The following is a 22493-nucleotide window of genomic DNA, read 5'->3' on the forward strand; positions in this document are numbered from 1 at the left end:
TGTAAAGCATTTCCGGTCGAACATAACTTTCAGACTTTAACACTACATCAGTCTTAAATACTACTTCCTTTCAAAATTTCCTTTAAAACTCAAAAAGGATCATTAAACCAGCACAAACATCTGATATATGGAAAAGGGGTGTACATCAAGAATTTTACTTTGATGAACAAAAGTGAAAAATATACTACAAATCCCTTTTACAATCACAGTTACAATGGTTCCAAGTAAGAGAGTTATGTATCGTACAAACACCTTTTCATCAAAACATTCCAAAGTCCCACTCCTTTATGTGCTCTGTGTGAGGACAGATTTTGTAAGCGAGATTTGAATCACTTCTTAATATTCACTGTATTGATTCCATTCTGGATACTTAAAGAAACATTTTTGAAGAATTATTTCTCTGAAAATTAATGTTGGAGATAATGAAATTTTAATTATTTATAATCGTTATGCCTGTAAGACCAGATTTGTGCACAAATCTCTAACTCTACATTGTAAATACTCTCTTTAAGTGGAATTCCATTTTGGAAATATAGGATCATACAAGGTACCTTTTCCCCCCAAATTGCCTCAGATCCTTGACATCACCTTACACTAATTTCATTACCTTTTAATCTAATTCTGAATATTATAATATAATATGATCCTCCCAACTCTCTCTTAACACCCTTACCCTCCTCCTCTCTCTCTTCCCCCCCCCCTGCCCCCCTGTTATGTGTTCAGGAGTACTAGTGTGTTTGGACTGGCTTCAAGAGAAATGTGTTAAATGTTCTCTAGGTTGCCTTTACTCCACTATATCACATATGTTTGTTATTGTGTATATTTGATACATGGACATAATAATACAGAGATTAATTTTATGTGCAGTTTGGGTTTTTGTCAAAATGGAAGAAACTTAATGGGCTGTGTTTGAAGAGATTGAACTAGGCATTACCTTCTCTATTGACATATTGGTTAAAATGTCAAAATTTGGGGGTAATTTCTATTTTTTATACTCCCTGATAATATAAACTCTACATATGACCAAAATGTATAACAAAGAACGCTATAATGGATTCATCTCTTTATAAAATATTGATTTCCTGTCCATTACCTCCCTCTGGCCCAAGGGAGCCAAGACCTTCCATTTAAACAGACCTTTTTCCCTTCACCAAAGCATGCTTTAGACCAAATTTGCAAAATAACCTGTGATTCCTGAGGAACAAGATAGATTTTTTCCCTACCGGACCCTGCACTCAGCCACCATAGAGCCAGACCCACCATTTACACAACATTAGTTCTTCATCCCCCAAGGTTGCTCCAGACTAGTTGCAATTCATAGAAAAAACTGACCAGTGCCGCAGTATCCCAATAGATTACTTCGCCCTTCAAGCCAGGTGACCTAAAACTGAAATAACAAATGTGTTGAAATAACCCCCCAATTTTACGTGTTTAAACCAATGAAGAAGGTAATGCCAGGTCCATTCTCTTCAAACACAGCCAATGCAAGTCTCAATTTCCTCCACTTCAGTAAATTCGACTCTATTCCGGTCAATACCCCACCTTCATATGTGATGTAACCCATGAACTTTTAATACGAAGGAAACGGGAATACAAACGTTCTGAAGCCGCATGTAAAAGGCAATATAGGAAGTTCGAGGGAGATATGATGGAACACTCACGGAAAACCAATCCACGGTATTTTTATAAAAAAATTCTCAACCACAAAATCCAATGTTTCAAATGTGTCGTTGGATGACTTTTTTAATCACTTCAAGGATATAGCCATGAATCTTGACCCGCCGGATAATGAAAGTTTAGAGGATAATGTTGATATGAACACCGTCTTTGATGAGCTTGACCGTAGTATATTTAGGGACGAAATTAAATGCGCTATTAAGCATCTAAAACGTGAAAAAGCGCATGGTTTAGACGGTTTATCAAACGAATATTTTATTGAAGCTGGTGACATTTTACTGCAAGCCTTACACACTATTTTTAATAATGTATTTAGCTCTGGATGTTTCCCTGAAGAATGGTCTAAAGCGGTGATGGTCCTGGTGTTTTAAAATGGTGATCAAAACGATCCTAATAATTATCGTGGAATAAGTCTCCTGAGCTGTATGGCGAAACTTTTTACATCTGTACTTAACAAAAGACTAGTAGACTGGTCGGAGGCGAATGACATTATCACAGATGCACAGTTTGGCTTTCGTCCTGGAACAAGTACGGTTGACGCCATTTTCGCGCTTCATGCCATTATTACAAAATCTCTAAATGATAGTAAACGTTTGTATTGCTGTTTTGTTGACTACAAGAAAGCTTTCGACTCTGTCGATCGTTGTAAATTGTGGTATAAATTGTCAAAATTAGGAGTTCGAGGAAGGCTGTTATCAATTTTGAAAGCTATGTATAAAAAAGTTAAGACATGTGTCTCATCGAAGGGAAGATGTTCCGATTTTTTTGTAAACAATATGGGTCTCGCCCAAGGGGAAATTTTATCCCCAATTATGTTTTCAATGTATGTAAATGATTTTGAAAATGACTTTATTGCTAACGGTATAAGGCCGTATGATTTTGGAGAACTCAGTCTCTTTTTATTAATGTATGCGGATGATTTGGTGCTACTTGCAGAATCAGCCAATGAGCTACAGAATATGTAAATTAGTTTGTCTACATATGCGAATTCATGGAAATTGACCGTTAACACGGCAAAAACTAAGATTGTTGTCTTTAGAAATGGAGGCCGCTTAGGTAATAACGAGGAATGCTTCTTCGATGGAAACAAATTAGAAGTCGTTGAACAGTTTACTTATTTAGGTATCGTTTTTAAATGGAACAATAAATTTAATGTTGTACAAAAGCAATTATCCGGGCAAGGTCGAAAGTCAGTATTTGCCTTATATACAAAATGTAAAAATTTGAATTTAAACTGCCATACCTTGATTAAACTTTTTGATACATATGTTAACAGTATACTGTGTTACGCATCTGAGGTATGAGGCTCGTGCAAAGGCATAGATATTGAGAAAGTTCACCTGGAATTTTGCAAAAGGATATTATGTGTTAAGAAGTCAACATGCAATGTAATGATCTATTTTGAATTGGGTAGATTTCCAATTGTACATACCAGACATTATAATTTAATTAAATACTTGTTCAAGCTTTTAAATACTAAGAACTGTGTTCTTAAAACTGCTTATGATGAACTCATGTATATGTCACAGCGAAATACTGTTTTTAATTGGGTAACTTTTGTGAAAGACAAACTTTTTTTTTCTCGGTCTTGGCGAAGTGTGGTTGAATCAACACAATGTGAACCCGTCTGTTGCCCTGCCAATTGTTAAACAGAGAATCTTTGATAATGCACGGCAAGAATTGTTTGAAATATTAGAGAATTCCTCGAAATGTTTTTTGTATAGACATTTAGTTGATAATTTAACATTGCAACAATATTTATGTAAATATATACCAAAGCGAAATAGAATTGCTCTAACTAGATTACGTTTATCAGCGCATATGCTGTATAGTGAAACCGGGAGATACCGAAACATTGTTAGAAATGAACGTATATGCAGAATTTGTAATTCTGAAGATATTGAAGACGAATATCATTTTTTGTTTATTTGTCCATTTTATCAAGCTTTAAGAGAGAGACGTATAAAATTGTATTACTGGAAAAAACCATCAGTTTTCAAGCTGATACAATTATTGAGTACAACGAACTTTTAAGAATTAACTATGTTAAGTAAATATATATATGATGCCACCCAGTTGAGGAATAGCATGATATAATGTTAAAATATATGTAACTACATGCATTTTCTGTCCATTCTCCAATGCGGTATTGCATTGCCTGCCACTGTATTTATATGTATTGTGTACATACTGATGAGCTGTAAAGCTCAAAGTCAATAAATGAATTTGAATTTGAATATGTGTGCCTAACAGGTCCTGAGGATGGTACGTGACACCTGGACTCTTATCAGAGACACCATTAATTACTGCCAACTGGGAACGATTACTTAGGAAAGGAGAAATCCAATTAAATGTTGTTAGACTAGAAATAGAATAATGACAGTTTACAGATATCAAAGTGTTACAAAACCACGCTTACCTGATGATGTATACTAACCAAATGTTTTCTTGTATTTTTCTTCAGAACGAAAATGGCGTCTAGTTGACCAAAGAGGAAATAAAATGCGCCTATCGACCCACCCAATCGATTCAGAGTACCGACACAGGGATCATTACCTCACTCTTTATAATTTAACACGGAAGTGTCATGCGCAGCATGGTCGCTTTCGTGAAAACAGTTGAACCTTTTGAACCAGCTAACCCGCAACTTACATAACCAGAAAAAGTCGGAACATCTTGCCTTTTACCATACCTAACGTGGTTTCGTATAAAGTAACCTGAAGTTACGCATTCGTAATTTGTGTACCCTTATCGAATAAAACGGGGTCGATGCACCCATACATTTCCGGAATAGGGTACGTAAGTCATGTCTGTTTAGAGTTCGCAAAAACTATATATCCGATAAGTATTGGTGTTTTATGTAACTTCTTTCACATCTGACTCATTTGCCGATGTCGGTCACACAGATATCATTAAATTTTAGCGATAAAGATAACTTCTATGAACAAATTTTTATCCTGTTATTCTCAAGGCTTATGGTAGTATATGTTCTTTCTTTCAGTGTTTCACGCTGATTTTCATTGACGACATCCTCTTCATATATTATAGACAGAAATGTCAAAGAAAAAAAATCGAATCTCAATTTATGTAGATTAAAAAAGAAACATTTTGTTAGAAGGTTGTTTTCAGCGAAAAAACAAAATACAATATCATCAAAATTTATGCAACCGAAATTTGCGAATAGGACTCCGAAATCCATCAATAAACGGCCTTGTACCAAAGTGTTTACACCACGCAGATTGCCTATCTCAATGAAAACCAGGTTTTTTTCACCTTCACCTTTAAAGGTTTTAAGACCTAAGATATGCAAGTCTTCAAAATCCTTATTCAATACTTCCTCTCTACTGGATGGAGGAATCAAACCTCTGGATGTTCAATCACATAGTGATAAGCATGGTGATTCTATATTGGGGAACTTATCTGCTGGTATGTGTTTGGGCGTGTCTTCTGTAATTAGCCTTACTAAAAGTTACTTTATTACATACATTGCAAGAATATTTTCCTGTTCTGTTGTGTCTCCCTTCGTGTTGACGCAAGGATGATGCTGACGCTAAGACCTTCCCACATGTTTTGCATAAAAAAATGATGCTGAAAAAAAATCAGTACAAGTTATTAGTAAGGTTCTGTTGTCAATAAAAGGAGAAGACACTTTTACTCATTTGGAACATAATTTTATACTATACCTAACAGTGGTTTAATTTCACTCAAAGCCAATCAATACTGAATGAACATCTAGATCACAGTAATCTTACATTCGGATTAGAAAGTACGGTCTCATTCAACACGTATGCATGTACAACAGCATTTTGTGTGACCGACATAAGCATTTCGACTCTAATGAATATGTGTGACCTACATCTTCAATTATATTTTTATTGTTTAAAACGACAACCGAGGCCAGTGTTTATGTTTATGAAGCCATCCATCTTGTAATCTATCAGCGGTTAACAAAAAACAGTGAAGGAAATTTGGAATCTGTCTTATTATCCGAAAATCTAACATAAACATAATTTTGTTTACAAAAATGTGCCCGATGTCGCCACGTATTGATAATTTGTAACGAAGTGTTTGAAGAAATCTCTGGTTTTCCTAACAATTAAAGGTGATTTCGTATACTTCATAACTCTGCATCTTTGACGCTCGAGTGTTTGGATGGGAATTGTAGCTCGTTAGTACTGTTTAAGGTGAAAACTTACCTCCAGGCAAGCAGTTTCGGCTTTTAAAAATGCGTCCGACATCACTTCCTGTGACGTAGATTGGCCACCTTGTGACTTAGAATTCAGACTGGCAGGTGTGATTTCTTTATCGCCTTCTGGAACTCTAGACAGGAATATATTCACTGATACATGTTATCAGGTTATTAGTCTGCTGATCAGTACTACATGTACATATACAGTAGATCTTGTAGGCAGAAAAACATAATTATATCGGTTCAATAGTAATTGGTCATTGTGTTTTGACAAGTATTTTTTCATCACCAGTTTTTTTTTTTTTTTTTTTTATAAAAACTGCATAACCAGTTTTAATTTTTATAATTAGTTCAATATTTTCCCTTGTAGATCTTCCCTGATGATGAAGACAATGGTGCAGTTAAGGCAACATCATGTCAATGCCCGATGGGGGAATATAAATGCCATCATGTAGCAGCTGCATTGTTGTATGGGTAAGCATATGCTTAGAAGAATAGATAAGTTAATAAAGACTAGGTAAATTCAATATGTGACAATAATGTAGGTAATAATTAAAGTGGGATTTTTTTTATTAATTATTATTATTTTTGTAAATGACCATTTATTTTATATATGACATTTAAATTGTGTTTTAGGTACAAAAAGAGCAAGTAAAACTAATGTAAAGTACAGTTGGATGAAACACCCCAAGTCAGCACCTCCAAAAACTACACTGACAATGAGTGAATTATATCCCCCAAAGCAACCAGGATACAGGTAAAAGAATCAAGTCTTATATCTATATACAATTGAACTCACACTTTTAAAAGCCAGTGGTGATATTAAATATATTTCCTGCAAATTTATTCGTGTTGTTACATTTTAAAAAGTTTATATTGCCAGTATGTGTCCCATCATGTACACCCGATTAAATGTTACTGAAATATGGAAATAAATTATGGTGATTATCAAAATCTTTTTGTTATTGAAATAAACAAGTTTTAAGAAAGAGCCAATGTAGGATTATTGCTCTTTGTATCAAAATGTTATGAACATCATTTTCTAATGTAATTAATGTGATTACTCCGAGCTCTGATGAGGCCTGTCACTGATGATGACAGATCATATCTTTACTAGCAACTTGAACAATTAGGACATTTCACAGGTTGACTCATAGTTTCTGTTCAGTTGTGTTGAAATGATTTTTTGTTTAGTTTTTAATCCCCACCAAACATTATCCTGTCCGTGCTATATTTCCTACTCTAAAAAGAGTAGGAGTACTTTCAATAACACTATATAAAGGTTCACCTCCTGAGACAGTGTGTTGCATATCAGAATTAGGTCACTGTGACCAACATTTTGGCCTTTGACATGTATCACTTCAGTTGTATTCTAAGTATGTAGGGGGGGGGGGGCTGTAATTTGCTAAATGGTCCTGTTTTTTGGGGGTTTTTTATCAGTTCGGTTTTGAAGTTCATTTGTGTTATGTTCAGAGTTTATACATGTCATTCCTTAAATAAAGTGCAATTTAACTAATGTAGATATTTTGAAAGAATTGAATTCAAAGATAAGTGTAACTTATCTCATTAGAGCATACTGATTCGTGATAAAGGATTATGTTGCAATATACAGTTAAAATACTGGCATTGAAATGATGTTCACAATGTACCAATTTTGCTTCAATGTTGCTGTTCATACAATACAATACAATACAATACAAATTTGTTTATTAAAGTGTCATATATCACAATTACATCATATGTAAAGTACACAATATAAAACCATAGTGAGACCGTTGGGATCAATCATATTAAACTAAACCAGGTAAATCCAATATCATGAATTAAAACTTACTTATCACAGATCGTAATCCAGAGAACAGGTGATTGGGACAGCCCCTACCTAACAAGCTCTCTCGATTATATACGAAATATATAAATTATAATATATATTGTAATACTAAAATAGGTCTCATCCATACTGTAGCTACATGTTATATATGAAATAATATAACAATACACATGGCAAAAATTATTTATGATACATTCATCAGTAGTGAAATTTGGCATTCCAAGGGTTGGGGAGAACCCTACCATCGAGGTTTGCCAAACTTACGCTACCTACAATAATTAATTATAATTAATAATAGATAATCAATCGATATAAAAAAGTTTCTGATTTACCCAACGAATCAATTAAAGCATATATTCTAAAAATGTAATCATACGTGATATTCAGCCAGAAATGGCTTACAAGACACTGTTAAAACATTGATTACTCACTTAAAGTGCTACGTCTCCGGAACATATTGTATAAATTATTAGCAAGTGGAATTTGTAATTCCCTGCAAGACATTATAAAATCAAATTTTTCTAAATCGTTAAGGTTTAAAAAATCATTTCTTATTTCGATTCCTGCTCTAAATAAGGATGATCTAATATCATTATATACATTACATTCAATTAAAAAGTGTATCTCATCCTCTATCGAATTATTTACATTTGTACATATTTTGCAAACACGGTTCTCCAATGGAATCTCAGGTTTGGTAAATCTGCCGGTTTCGACTGCAAGAGGTAGAGAACCACATCTTAAATTAAAAATTACCCTCCGTTTACTTTTTTGTGTCACGAGTTTGACATAAGAATCTGGCGCTAATTCAGATTTAAAGGTTCTGTATGTTCTCAACTTGTTACCGTTTACACTATTACTATCATTCCACAAGCTGTTGTACCATTCCTCTGTATCTATAGTAATTAACTTTTCTTTAATATTTCTTATCTTGTTTCTAATGGAAAATGTCGAGTTTACAATTTCACTTAATTTTTTCTCTTCTATGACTGTAATAACTCTAGAATCCCAGGATTTTTTCAACCTTACAGACCATAGGTGTACTTTTTTCATAAGACGGCTGTCGTTACAACACTTTATTCTTAAAAACAGGCGTACCGTTTCTAAAACCTGATTAACATTACAAGAATGCCATCCCATATCACCTCGGAGGGCTAAGTTACTTGATCGACGGGAGGCGCCTAAAAAGTATCTACACGCTTTGTGGAGTACAGTGGACACCTCACGGTATTTATTTATACCCCATATTCCACAGCCATAAAAAAGAACCGGTTGAACTAAAGTTTGATATAACTTGTTAAACACATCATATGTCATTTCACCGGCATGAGAATATTTTACATACAACGATGTTAGTGCTCTGCTCGCAGATTTACAGAGTTCTTTTACAGTGAAATGCAAATCCATGTGCTCCTCAAACCATAGCCCCAAGTACTTGTACTTAGTATTTAAGGCGATAACTATATCACCACATGAAAACATAAGTTTAAGGATTTTTTTTTCTTTGCGAGGGTAGGGGGAGGAGGTTGGGTAACATTGAGTGTTAATCTCATGTATACCGTTCATCATGAAGGCAATATTTGGGAAAGACATTGAAACACATCTTTTGCAAGCCTTTTAATGCTTTCATTAATTATGTTTATATATAAGTATTTTATTGCAGCTTTACATTGGATTCTGGCTGATGACACAGGGGTTCAGGAAGTACCAGTGCCCCTAATGGATGACTGGCTGATGAACCCTAACTACCTCTCAGCTAAGGACACCAAAACATGGTTGAGGCAACACTTGTTTGTATCGCAGAAAAAGGTGAAAGAGACAGCCTACGTCATCATTGGCCAAAGAGAAAATCCCCTTTGGGCAGCAGTCAGGAAATTGCACTTTAATGCATCCAATTTTGGACAAATTCTTGTTGCAGCAAATCGAAATAGGTAGAACAATTCACTATATAGATGCAATTTGTATATTTTTAGCCCACCATCTATTCAAATAGATGGTGGGTTATTCAAATCGCCCTGCGTCCGTGGTCCGTCGTCCGTCCGTCGTCCGTCTGTCCGTAAACAATTCTTGTTACCGCTATTTCTGGAAAAGTACTGGATGGATCTTTCTCAAATTTCATATGCAGTTTCCCCTTGGTGCCTAGTTGTGCATTGTACCTTTTTTGGACTGATTCGAATTCAAGATGGCCGACAGGTGGCCATCTTGGATTTTGGAAGTAAAAGTTTGTTACCGCTATTTCTGAGAACGTCCTGGATGGATCTTCCTCAAATTTCATATGCAGTTTCCACTTGGTCCCTAGTTGTGCATTGTATCTTTTTTGGACTGATTCGAATTCAAGATGGCCGACAGGCAGCCATCTTGGATTTTGGAAGTAAAAGTTTGTTACTGCTATTTCTGGGAAAGTACTGGATGGATCTTTCTCAAATTTCATATGCAGGTTCCCTTTGATTCCAAGTTGTGCATTATACCTTTTTGGACTGATTCGAATTCAAGATGGCAGACAGGTGGCCATCTTGGATTTTGGATGTAAAAGTTTGTTACCGCTATTTCTGGGAAAGTACTGGATGGATCTTTCTCTAATTTCATAGGCAGGTTCCCATCGGTCCCTAGTTGTGCATTGTACCTTTTTTGGACTGATTCGAATTCAAGATGGCCAACAGGTGGCCATCTTGGATTTTGGATGTAAAACTTTGTTACCGCTATTTCTGGGAAAGTACTAGATGGATCTTTCTCAGATTTCATAGGCAGGTTCCCCTCGGTCCCTAGTTGTGCATTGTACCTTTTTTGGACTGATTCGAATTCAAGATGGCCAACAGGTGGCCATCTTGGATTTTGGATGTAAAAGTTTATTACTGCTATTTCTTGGAAAGTACTGGATGGATCTTTCTCAAATTTCATATGCAGGTTCCCTTTGGTTCCAAGTTGTGTATTGTACCTTTTTGGACCGATCCGAAATCAAGATGGCTGACAGGCAGCTATCTTGGATTTTGAGAGTAAAATCTTGTTACTGCTATATCTAAGAGAGTACTGGATGGATCCTTCTGATATTTCATAGATATTGATTTCCCTTGGTCCCTAGTTGTGCATTGTACCTTTTTTGGACTGATTTGAAATCAAGGTGGCCCACAGGCAGCCATCTTGGATGTCGACAGTAATACAGCACAAGCATATTGTCCATTATCCACCTGTAACTGACTGCTATCTAATAATACTTTGGGATCTTTTTCAAATGATATTTGCTAATAGGTGCTTAATAAAAATATCATGTGCCATCATTGAGTACATTCAATGAAGACCAGTTCATGAACATTTACAACACCTGTAACACACAAAAAAATATAAACAAATCATCAAGAACTGAAAACAGATCCTCAAATGGTGGGCGCCAAGATCCCTCTGGGATCTCTTGTTATTCTTTTCTGAATGATTCGTGCTGTAACTAACTGAAAGATTAATTATGTAAAATGTTGTGTCATTATCATGTTCGACGAATAAGAGTTTTAAGATATTTTTTCAGAAGAATCACTACTAACATTTATTTCACACAGTTTGCAGCTATGCCTATTTTAATATATATTCACTATAATTGTAGAGCTGTTTTGAAGAGCAAAAACATGTCAAGGAAGCTATATTTCATGTTTACTTAATATGTCAGTAACATACTTTCAGGTTGTCAAATTCATTGAAGAAAAGAAAGACTCCTTAGCGCATACAATTTGGAGAAACGAGCACCTATCCAGTGGGGTGTAGCTCATGAAAAAAATGGGATTGAAGAATAAATATTGTAGGAAAGGAGGAGTAACTGTGGTGCAGACAGGCAAGTTTAAAACCAATGTGTATGCAGTTTGTAATTTGTAATCTAATTCTTTGGCTTACTTTATTAAATGTATCAAATCTGTCATATATTGATTAAAAGTTATCAACCTTGGTCTCTGTTTTAGAGTATTGATCAGTACACATGAAAAAGTCTTACTTACACTTTAAACTTAACTGGCAGAACGTAGAAGGTTTCTTTTGGAACTATGTTTTTTTATTAATCACAATATTTGCTAGGCAGAAAATTGTACCTGAACTACTGATTTGATCATGCTTTTCTTATATACAGGTATATGGCGGCATGAGTCTGGGGTACTTGGTGCATCACCTGATGGATTTGTACAAGGAGAGTTTAAGAATGATGGGAGTATCCATCATCAGTGTAGAAACCACTTAACTTCATCACCAGACATAGTTGAGGTGAAATGCCCATACACAGCCAGAGACATGACAATATTAGAGGCATGTGAATCTATCACAGTTTTTTTCCTGAGTAAGAAGTAACTAAGAACGTCTTTAAAAGCTCTGTGACTTTCCCAACAGTCAGACTAAATTGTTCATTTCAAGGAGATATTCGGACTGAAACCTCTTAAAAGATGTGTATCAGATTGACATGTTAAATTTCTGTCAAGTTACAGACATATAACTCCCTTTTGCCGAGATAATTTATGTTCTAAAGATGACTACCCAGTACTTGAAACTTTCTCAGCTGTTTTCGACTGTTTCTAACAAGAGGTTTATATTGATTCATAGGCTGTGTATATTCGCCTGTATATGACCATGCATATGTGGTACATAATGGAGATTACTCAGAACAGTGTAGTTATAATTCCAGTATTTGTTATCTAATTTCAGAAATATCAGATGATGGAAAGATTGTGCTAAAACAGTCACATGACTACTGGCACCAGATACAGGGCCAGCTGTACCTGACAGGGACTCAGTGTTGTGACCTTGTTGTCTGGACAACAAAAGACTTTCAGGTGATAAGGATAACAAAAGATCAACTGTGGACACCAACTATTTCTGTTCTGATTGATTTTTGTTTCAACACGTTCTTGCCATCGCTGTAATTAAAACAGTTCAATTTAAAATAATGTCAAATTGTACTACAACTCTATTTGCAACATATTTTTACATCTATAGATAACATCTCAACAAATTCTTTACATCTACAGATAATGATCATGATATTGTACATCTACAGATAAATGTACATAATGTACATCTACAGATCAACAGATAAATGATCAGTAAGATAAGATGTTCCAGTGAAAGTATTATGAAACAATAAATAGTTATTATTTCAAGAGTACAAGAAATTATTAAATGATTGTCATGACTTACTGTATATGTCTTAACAGTGGTACTTGTATAAAGTACCATATGGTCTCAAACTCGTGTGTGAAGTTAAATTTGAATGCCTTCAGTATTTCATGAGAAAACAGTTTTAAGTGAATTCTTTTTATGCTTAATGCTTTAAGAATAGCAAGCAAAAACCTTAACCCAGTGATAACCCATCACTAATGCTGGTATGGAAATAATAGCCTTCATGTCCTTTTAATAGCTCTCAAGATTTACAGCTGAGAAAATAGTAGAATGTGCAAGAAATATTAAATTATAAATAGAAAAACAGACTGGTCTACACCTGACATTTCAAGATTGGACAATTTCATATTTATCTGCAATTTCCTTTAACAATGGAGCCTGAACATGGACAAGACAGCAGCAAACTTGAAAAAGTTTCGTTGATAAATGCCTGTATTGTGATGGTATGTGATTTAAAATCTCAAAATTCTTTATTCTTTCATTTGCTCGCTCAACGTGGATCCTACATCTTCCAATCATAAAACAAAGTTCTGTCTCCTCTTTGGTAAAATGACCTTTGTTTGACAGGAAAGGAGGGATATTTAATGAAACACCAGCAGGTAGTTTATCAAAAATATTAAAGCCCTTATCAGCCAGTATCATGTCCCCAGGTTTTAGCTGATCAAGTAACCTGGAATGTTCTACAATGGCTGCATCAGAAGTTGATCCAGGGTACAAATCAGATTAATATACCAATGCTGCATTTGGAGCTACACATGTTACAGCTTTGACAGTATGCCTACTTTTATAGTTACGATAGGAAAGAGATTGACAATTCATGTCTGATGGAACATCTTGAATAACTTCTGTACTATCCATTGCTATTCAGGCAGAAGTAAAGTCTTTCAAGACACCATCATATAAAATTTCATGTAGAGCAGAAATGTAAGTGTTTATGATATTTGAACCAGTTGCATGGCTTGTGCTAAATCTCTCTGCTAAATCTAAATCCCTACAGTTGAGCCTTAATTTCATGAGTCATTAACAGCTGGTCTTCTATGCTAAAACAATTGACTCTCCATCCTGTATTGTATTTAAATGGTGACATTCTTCTCAGTAAGTCGGCTAACACATTAAATACATCAGCTTGAAGTGAAGTGTACAGCAACATCTGTCAATATAAATGATAAGAGTACCGCAAATCAGAACAAAATATGCCAAAACAAAGATAATTCAAGAATTACAGTCCTGGCGTACTTTTATGGAAGTCAAAGGTCGAAGTCAAGGTTACAGTGACCTACTTTTGAGAAGACCATATTCTTCAAACAAGTAAGATTTTAGAGAATTGGCTAAATTTCCTGTAAAGGGCCCAGACCCTTCTTTATACAAAATTTGATTCCCTTTAGCCAAGGATGCTTCTGAACAATTTTGGTGGAAATTGATTTTGTGGTTCAAGAGAAGAAGGGATTTATAGTATAAATTGGCAGATGATGGATGCTGTAGTATCCCATAAGGTCACTTGGCCAACATTCTGATATTTCAAATGGTAAGACATGTGCTGCATATACTATAGTGCTAACATATTATGGAAACCAAAAGCGAAATAATATATTTCATGTCGCCAAGTAACTAAACATTATGTTTTAAAATACTAAAACTTCACCTCAGGTATGGAGGAATCTAGTATAAAATAATTACTTAAAGGCTAACCTTGTCTGTGTCATGAATGATGTCCTGTATTTTCATTCTTGGTTTTTTTCAGCTTAAGCATCTCTACTTCTTTTTCTAAGGAAGCAATCTCTTCTTCCAAGTTTTGAACTTTGAAAAAAGTCATGGGCTTAATATATCTCTACTTCTTTTTCTAAGGAAGCAATCTCCTCTTCCAAGTTTTGAACTTTGAAAAAAGTCATGGGCTTAATATTCTTGGTACATATAAATTTGCACTAAAAACTCCTTTCTTTGCTAATCCTCTTAAAAGAAAGTTTAGATTGACTTGAAAGCATTATAATTCATAAATACCTGATTTCACTTTTACTGTCTGTACTTCAACATTATCCCCACAGTCTGGAATATGGTAGCTGTGATCTAGTGTTGCTAATTCCTTTGTAACAGATTTGTCGCTGTCGAACATCACCTCACCATCCAATTCAACTTTTGGTCTTTTTCGTCTGTAGGAAAAATCAATTAAAGTGACATTTCCTTTTTTGTAGTTCAATCTTAAGTTAACGTGAGGGGCACTATTTACATAATTATCATATCGCTATAGTATGAGCCATGAGCGAAAAGGTAAGAACAGGTTGTAAGCAACAGACAACTTTAAATACTGTATTTATCCTGCAATAAGCTATGGGGGCCATTGTTTAAGATTGGATCAATAATTGGGAGTGGGCTTATTTCAGGGATATAGTTTATTTAGGACATTGAATTTGAAATCTATGAAAAAGACATGGGTGGGCTTATTACCAGGCATGGACTTATTGCCGGATAAATACAGTATTTAAACCTCTCTTATGCATTTTCAATGGTTTTAATATATTAACTGACTTGTGCCATTAAATAATGTCATGCACTCTCTTTCATGATGTTACAATGTGAAATGTTAAAAAAAGCTAATTCAGGAAGGTTGATATTTTTTGTTAAATTTAAACACCCTTACACATGTATGGAGTGTAGTTATGTATATTTTCATAATTGTTAGTTACTGTGAATTATCAAGAAATAATAGTTATTTTTCAATAATTAATTTTTAGTTGTTTGTATGAAAAATGCTAGACAATCCAAGGCTACGAAAAATAACACCAAATGGGGGTGAAATTATTTCAAGGTAGGTTTTTGTGTTTTGTCAAACTCTAAATGTATTGTAAACAAAACGTTGAATTTGCCAAAACAAAAATCCAGACCAGGATTTGAACCTAGATCTCACTACATGAATAGTGTGTTCTGCTTTGAACTATCTGGATGAAAATTGATGCAAAAATTCAACATTTTACAGAATGGAGTATGGATATCAAATTGCCATAAAGTCAAATTTGAAATAATTACCAAAGCTGAACTATGAAAAAAAAAAAAAATTGCAAACCTATCATGAATGCGCTTCATTCAGTTTGCAAATATTTTTTTCTTTTGTAGTTGTATAAAAAATATATATTTCTTTTCTTTCAATGCTTAATTGTTTTCCTTTTCTATCTAAACAAGTATTATATACCTTTGTGGAGTGGGTATTTCAGGGAAACAGCCAACGTCTTTACTAAAACAAAAAAATAGTTGGCCCATTCTCTTTCTTTCCATCAAGGAAATGACAGCTACATATTTTGTCATCTGAAAATGTATATATAGCTCATCAGAAGATGAACAAAGTTTAAATTTATACAGTATTTAGGATTGATTTGGAAGCAACTCAACTTCAACCAGATGGATTTGTTACGAATGACTTACAAAAAGAAATAGATTGGTAGGCCTATGTGACGTATGTCTTTATATTCGTAACAAACCCTTGTGCTTCAACTGATATGAATCTACAGATACTTTACATAAGCCAAAAAGGCGTATTTCATCTTGTCATATCTGTATAAGCGAATATTATCTGAACCCATTTCTTTCATCAATATTATAAAATAATAAAAGTATACGCTAAATAAGAAGTCACTAGGCCTATAACTTGTCAAACCATCCAAAATATAGACTATGGCCGAAGGTTTTTAATCTTGCCAAATCCTCGCGATTTCCAGTTTGATTTCTGACCTACCTGCATCGTTCGACCCATTGTTTTCTCTCCTTGAGGTTAACGGGGAACCTAAACAGGCAACGCGTCTGTTTCCTACCAGTTCGATGAACAAAACAATACACCATGTTGTTTGATGTACCCGGAAGTTGAAAATCTAAAGTAAAAGCTAACGACACTTAAATACGCGCCCTATTGTTATGATATTCAGTACGGCTTAAAATAGAACGCATTCTATCACTCTATTGGTTCCTTAACTTACCTGCGTTTGGCCGGGAAGTCTCTAACAATAGCAATATCCGGTACGGGACGTTTCGAAAAAACAATTTTGAAAGCTACAAAATCAATTGAATTATAAGGCTTATTAATTTTGGTGAATATTTAGTACATGAAAAATACCATTTTCTACTGTGTTTTTCTAATTTGCCAATACCTAAGGAATGGGCTGGGAGTGGGGTTTAGGGGTATCTGTTATTCGTTTGCAGCATGGTCTATTTGTAACCGGGTTGCACATGGGTCTAAGAAAATGACTAGGACAACCAGGTCGGGTTCGTTCGTTTATTGAGCTTTACCACCCGCAATCCATATAATCCCTACAATACACAATTGAAAATACATGTCTTAACACAATGATAACAATACAAACCTACATCACTATCAATAGCACTATCTTATACATAGATTTACTTGTCAGTGGTAAATAACATACATGTGTATAATAAAACAAAGACAAGTATTACCCCTATAAAATCTGATAGAACAAGGGGAGATAATCCACTTGCTCAACTATAAAAAACACACATACAGATATATAGCAATTATCAAGATAGTGGATAAAAAACACACATTTACCACATGATATATAGAATTCACTGGCCGGCTATTAATAGTACACAATCACATTTGACATATAAATTAAAGTACAATTGCCAAAATGTAAATTACACTAAGATAAGCTATTGTGCTTACCTCGACTATGGGTTGAGGATCATACGCCTTAACCCGATCTACTAGGATAAGTACCAAAAAGAGTTTAGTTTCTGTATATATCACATTATTACGAGAGGTGAGAAACACACCTATATCCAGCTAAGGCTCTTTTCCTTCTAACAATTTACACAAAGAACTTTCCCTCCAAATATACAGCCAAGAAAATAAAAGGTCAATTAAAAGGTCATGTCAAGGGTCAAGTTAGTTATGGACATTACATACAAATATCATGCAGACAAGACATGGACAGTACAGGTAATACTGGACAATACTTAGGTAGGTAGGTCACATGACCATACCTATACATAGAACATATACAACACTGATACTCCATTAAGTGGTTACCACTTTCCATATACATCACCAGTACCTGTATATAGATATAACAAGTTCTTACTCTGCATTACACATAATACAGGTGCACTACAATTATACACTGAAAATTCGTCAATATATACTTAGACCCTAATTTGCATAATAACTTTACAATACACAACTTGACCTACATGTACACTGATGTAAAATACAGTAAATTAACTGAAAAATAAAATACATTGAATTAGGTGAAATAGTTCACCTGGTCACATTTTTATCCATTTATTTGGAAAAAAACGCCCACAAGTTATCTTTACAATCAGGTTCAACACTAAGCAGGGATCATTAACAGCAGTAAAACCTGTATATGAAATCCAGTTATATAACTTGTTGAAATCCAAGATACGGTCTTGTATTGACTTTTTTGACGTTTTTACATATAAAAAAAACCTGATAATCGAACACCAGGGACCAAGGAACATATACACGTATGGAATTTGCAAAAAGAATTCTCTATTGTTTTATCAAGAAATAGCAGCGAAAAGTTTTTTCAGTCTAAAAAAACAAGACGGCGATTTTTATTTTATCGTTGGTGCAGTCTTAAACTGGATAGCTACTGGCAAACAGGGAGAAATTTATATGTGAAATAGAATGATCACAGAACTTTTCCAAGAAAAAAGCAACAAAAGAGCTTGAAAGATATTTTTAGACAAACGACATGCCTCCAGGTGCGCTGCTGAATTCACATCATTCTCAAAACGCAAATTATTTGCAAATCTGATTTATATACAGAATTTAATTTGCCACTCCAATACTTTCTGTTTCACGAGCGGAAAGTATTGGAGTGGTGAATCAAGATCTGTTTTTTAATCTTATTTATTATGTGCCAAATCGTCCTAATATCTTTACAACTTTGGGGCTTCGTCCCCTCTTCTAACCTTCAGGGCCTCGCACCTGAATCTCAGCAGGGTTTATCCGTTCTCTACGTCCCCATTGGCCAAGATCCATATCTCAGACGAGGGTCAATCGCCTGTCCATCTATGCTATACATGGGAGTTCACTTATTTGCATATGAAATAAGAAACAAACAAAATCCACGAATAGGGTAGGACAAATACAAGTGTATGTATCAATGTAGTTAAGGATGCTTTGTTGGGTATGCAAGAGATTGAATTTATACCTAGTGAAGCATACATCATGATTCACCTGGAATCACCACATCTGGTTTTCCCCCCGACAAATGTGACAAGTAAGGTTTAACAATATTCTCAGTTTCATAGGATGATATAAGAAAAATCAAAATCATTTGAGAGCGAATAATACAGTGTTTTCCACTAATTATTAACTTATTAAATATTGTTGAAAAATGTTTTGGTTAATCAACCTTTAATCTTTAACTGGTAAAAAAAAACATTTCAGTATCTAATTCTTTGTGCAATTTTCATAAAATGGAATGATTTAAGTCATGAAAACAAAAGTTCAGAAAATAAAACAGATAAAATAACTGAAACAATTAACCTACTAGAATGAGATATTGGCTTTCAATGTTTCTCTATAATTTGATGAATTACAAACGCATCATTACAACATTAAATGAACAAGTGAGTTGAAAATTAAGTTTAAAGAAAATGGAATAATTCAGTCATTAACCTTGGTTTCGTTTATTTAGACCCCAAGGACGAATGAGCAGACCATCGAAAAAATTACTAATTTATTTAATAGAAGTTTCAGAGCAAAACTCCACCATAAAAGATCCCGTACATAGAGAAAACATGGTCAGTGTCTTAAAATATATGCTGTATTGTGGCGAGGGTGAAGTCAGACAACAATGGCGAGCCTCTGTGGAATTACCGCCACTTTTGTCTTTCTTCATCCTCGCCAGAATTCAGCTCATATCATAAGACACTGACCATGTATTCTCTATCAGTTTGGTGGCTTACCCGATCCAGAAACATGTTTTGAGACAATCTACTGCAATCGGCCGTCCGATGCTCGCCATGGCGCGTGATCCGTTTTAAGAACAAGTAGAACTTGTGTAGCTAGTTCCGTCACAACTGTATGTGAAAATGAATATTTTTACCACACATATTCTGACAACTGTACCGGAAAAAGTAGTGCGGAATTTTTTGAAACTACTTTCTAAAATCAGAAGATGTAGCCTCTTCTGTCAATACACCAAGGCTTATGTTACTAGGGGTTGGTCGGGTAGCACTGTGGTAACGCCTTTCACCTAGCCGTCCGGGGATCGATTCCCGGAATAGATGTGAAAAGGTATGGGGTCACCTGCCCGACCACGTGGGGTTTCCCCGGTACTCCGGTTTCCTCCCACATTAAGACCACGCGCTCTTCCATCTGAGCCAACAAGAGTGTTTTATGTAATTTGGAAAAACTTTGTTCGCAATTAAAATAAATAAAGTTTATTATTTATTATATTTTAATAGTACATTTTAGTACGAGTGTATCGACAGATAAGCCTAGTCCCTGTGGACAGATATATACCGCTCTGGAAACTTTCGCGCTTCTTAATACTCTGATCCATTTGTTTTCCGTACAGACAGAAATAACCTGGCCAGGTGGAATTGTATGAATTAACCTACCTTTGTTGACGACTGCTAACCGCGATACTGTCGCCCAGGTTAGATTCTGTGTTACATTTTGTATTTCTCCATATTTTCTACAATCGTTGTCGTTTATTTCTCGTCACTGTCCTTAAAACTTTTTTTCTTTCTTCCTCTTCGATCATTTCGTCTGGCTCGGCCAGTCATTGACTGTTTTTATGTGGCGTCCTCTGCGATCTGACCAGAAGCGTCTGATGACGTCATAACTAATTCCGATGACGTGATATTGACTCAGGCCAGTGATATCAGTTATCAACCCCGGCTGATATCAATTCATTGGCCCGGACTGACATAAACTATCCGTTTGCCTGAGCTCAGATATGACCATGAAATAGCAACTGCATCTCAAAATATGTATAAATGTATATTATTAGAGAAAAAAGTGTGATAAAGTGTGAAACAGCAAGCTTTATATGTCCATTGTAGATTAGTCATGAATCATCCTCAATATATTAACTAACATCAACATAATGTCAATTTTATTTAATCTAATTTCATCTCGAGCACATTGATGTGCTTCGAGAGCTGTTCGCTAGACCACTCCCCCGAGCGGCATTGGCCGTCGAGGTAAGATCCCTATCCTATCTTGGACGCATCCGTGAAAAGGGTCATAGAGGGGACAGGCTTGGTCAGAGGCACCCCGCGGAGAACAGTTTCCTGAATGGTCCAACAGCGAGCGAACTCCCTGACCGACTGGGTAAGCGGAATCCAGGCTTCCCACTTCCTGGATGACGGGACCCAGTTGGACAGGAGGAACATCTGGAGAGGTCCAAGGAGCCGACTTCAGAGAGTGAGGCTCTTCCATACGGCGTTTACACGCAGAGCGCCTAACCGACGTGGCTGTAGGCTTAGGTCTAAGACCCGAAGGCGACCACTGGGACTTGGAGACCAACGGGCCCGCGCGGGAGGCGGAAGTCCTAAAGGTCCGGCAAACCTTCTTAGGACCGGCCGACAAGGCCCCCGAAGTAGCAGAACGTTCGGGGGACTCCGAACTGCTTAACTGTCTCCTAGAGGGAGAAATCGACCCCAAGGGATTCCACGAGGGAAAAACCCATAGGGTTAAACCCAAACCCCTGAGTGAATGGGAATGGTGCCACGGGCTGGGAGTGACTCCGGAACTGGCCAACATGGCCCACCTGAGTCTGGAACTGGCCACCCTGTCCGAAAAACATGGGTGGACCGCCACTCACACCAGGTGGACACCCAGACATGTACGAGTTAGGCTGTAACTGCTGGAATACTGCTGGTACCCAGAGCCATCCACAGGCCGGCCTTGGCGACCCAGGGATGAATGCCCGCAGGCACCTGTATACCCAGAGCCCGGGGGAAAAGGTGACCGGAAACCGGACGCCTGGCCTGACAACCCAACCCCTTGGGGGGAAATCCCCTGGGTACCTCTGCACAGGGTACTCTGGACTGGACTGGACTGGACTGGTACTGACCAGAAGCAGCAACCTGTGAGGGCGGGAAGAAAGGCCCCGCACTGACGCAAGGATTTGTGAACTGCGAGTCACTAATCCCCGTAGCCAAGGACAACCCTGACAAGAAATCTGTGGACCCAGAACCAGCACTCGAAAGTCCAGGTCCGGAGCCGGCGGTCGCGGAAGTCCCTACCAGACGGTAACACTATCGGCTGACGGGAGCTTCCGGTCAATTCGACCCTCGACTGCGCCGAGTCAGGGTCAGGCTGTTCCCCTACGAACGAGAGTACAAAGCCTACCGTACGCAGCAAGACTGCACTGCAAAAAAAGAAAACGGTCGTACAAAACGGCCGACAAAGCAGCAAGAAAACAAATTCCAACTTTACGAAAATCCGAGCAACGAGACAAGTAGTCACGCACTCGAATACGTGGAGGAAAACACGGCCGGAAAAACTTGTTAAAATAAACAAATGACAATACTTAATTTCACAATATAAGTTGGGAGATGGGTTTATAGACTACTAATAGAGTAACAATATACTCAAACGACAATGGAAGTACGAAGAGAAGGAGTTAGAAAAGCAGCTCAGCTCATACACCTCGCACT

The 22493-nt window shown here is 36.3% G+C and overlaps 1 pseudogene; it reads left to right on the top strand.

Annotated features, from left to right (window-relative positions):
• Positions 1–1766: 1766 nt before the first annotated feature.
• On the top strand, positions 1767–12586 carry LOC132564179 (uncharacterized; annotated as a pseudogene).
• Positions 12587–22493: the final 9907 nt, after the last annotated feature.

Source organism: Ylistrum balloti, unplaced genomic scaffold (assembly GCF_031769215.1).
Source record: "Ylistrum balloti isolate Yb309-2 unplaced genomic scaffold, AGI_CSIRO_Ybal_v1 Utg372036, whole genome shotgun sequence".
NCBI classification, from domain to species: Eukaryota; Metazoa; Mollusca; class Bivalvia; order Pectinida; family Pectinidae; genus Ylistrum; species Ylistrum balloti.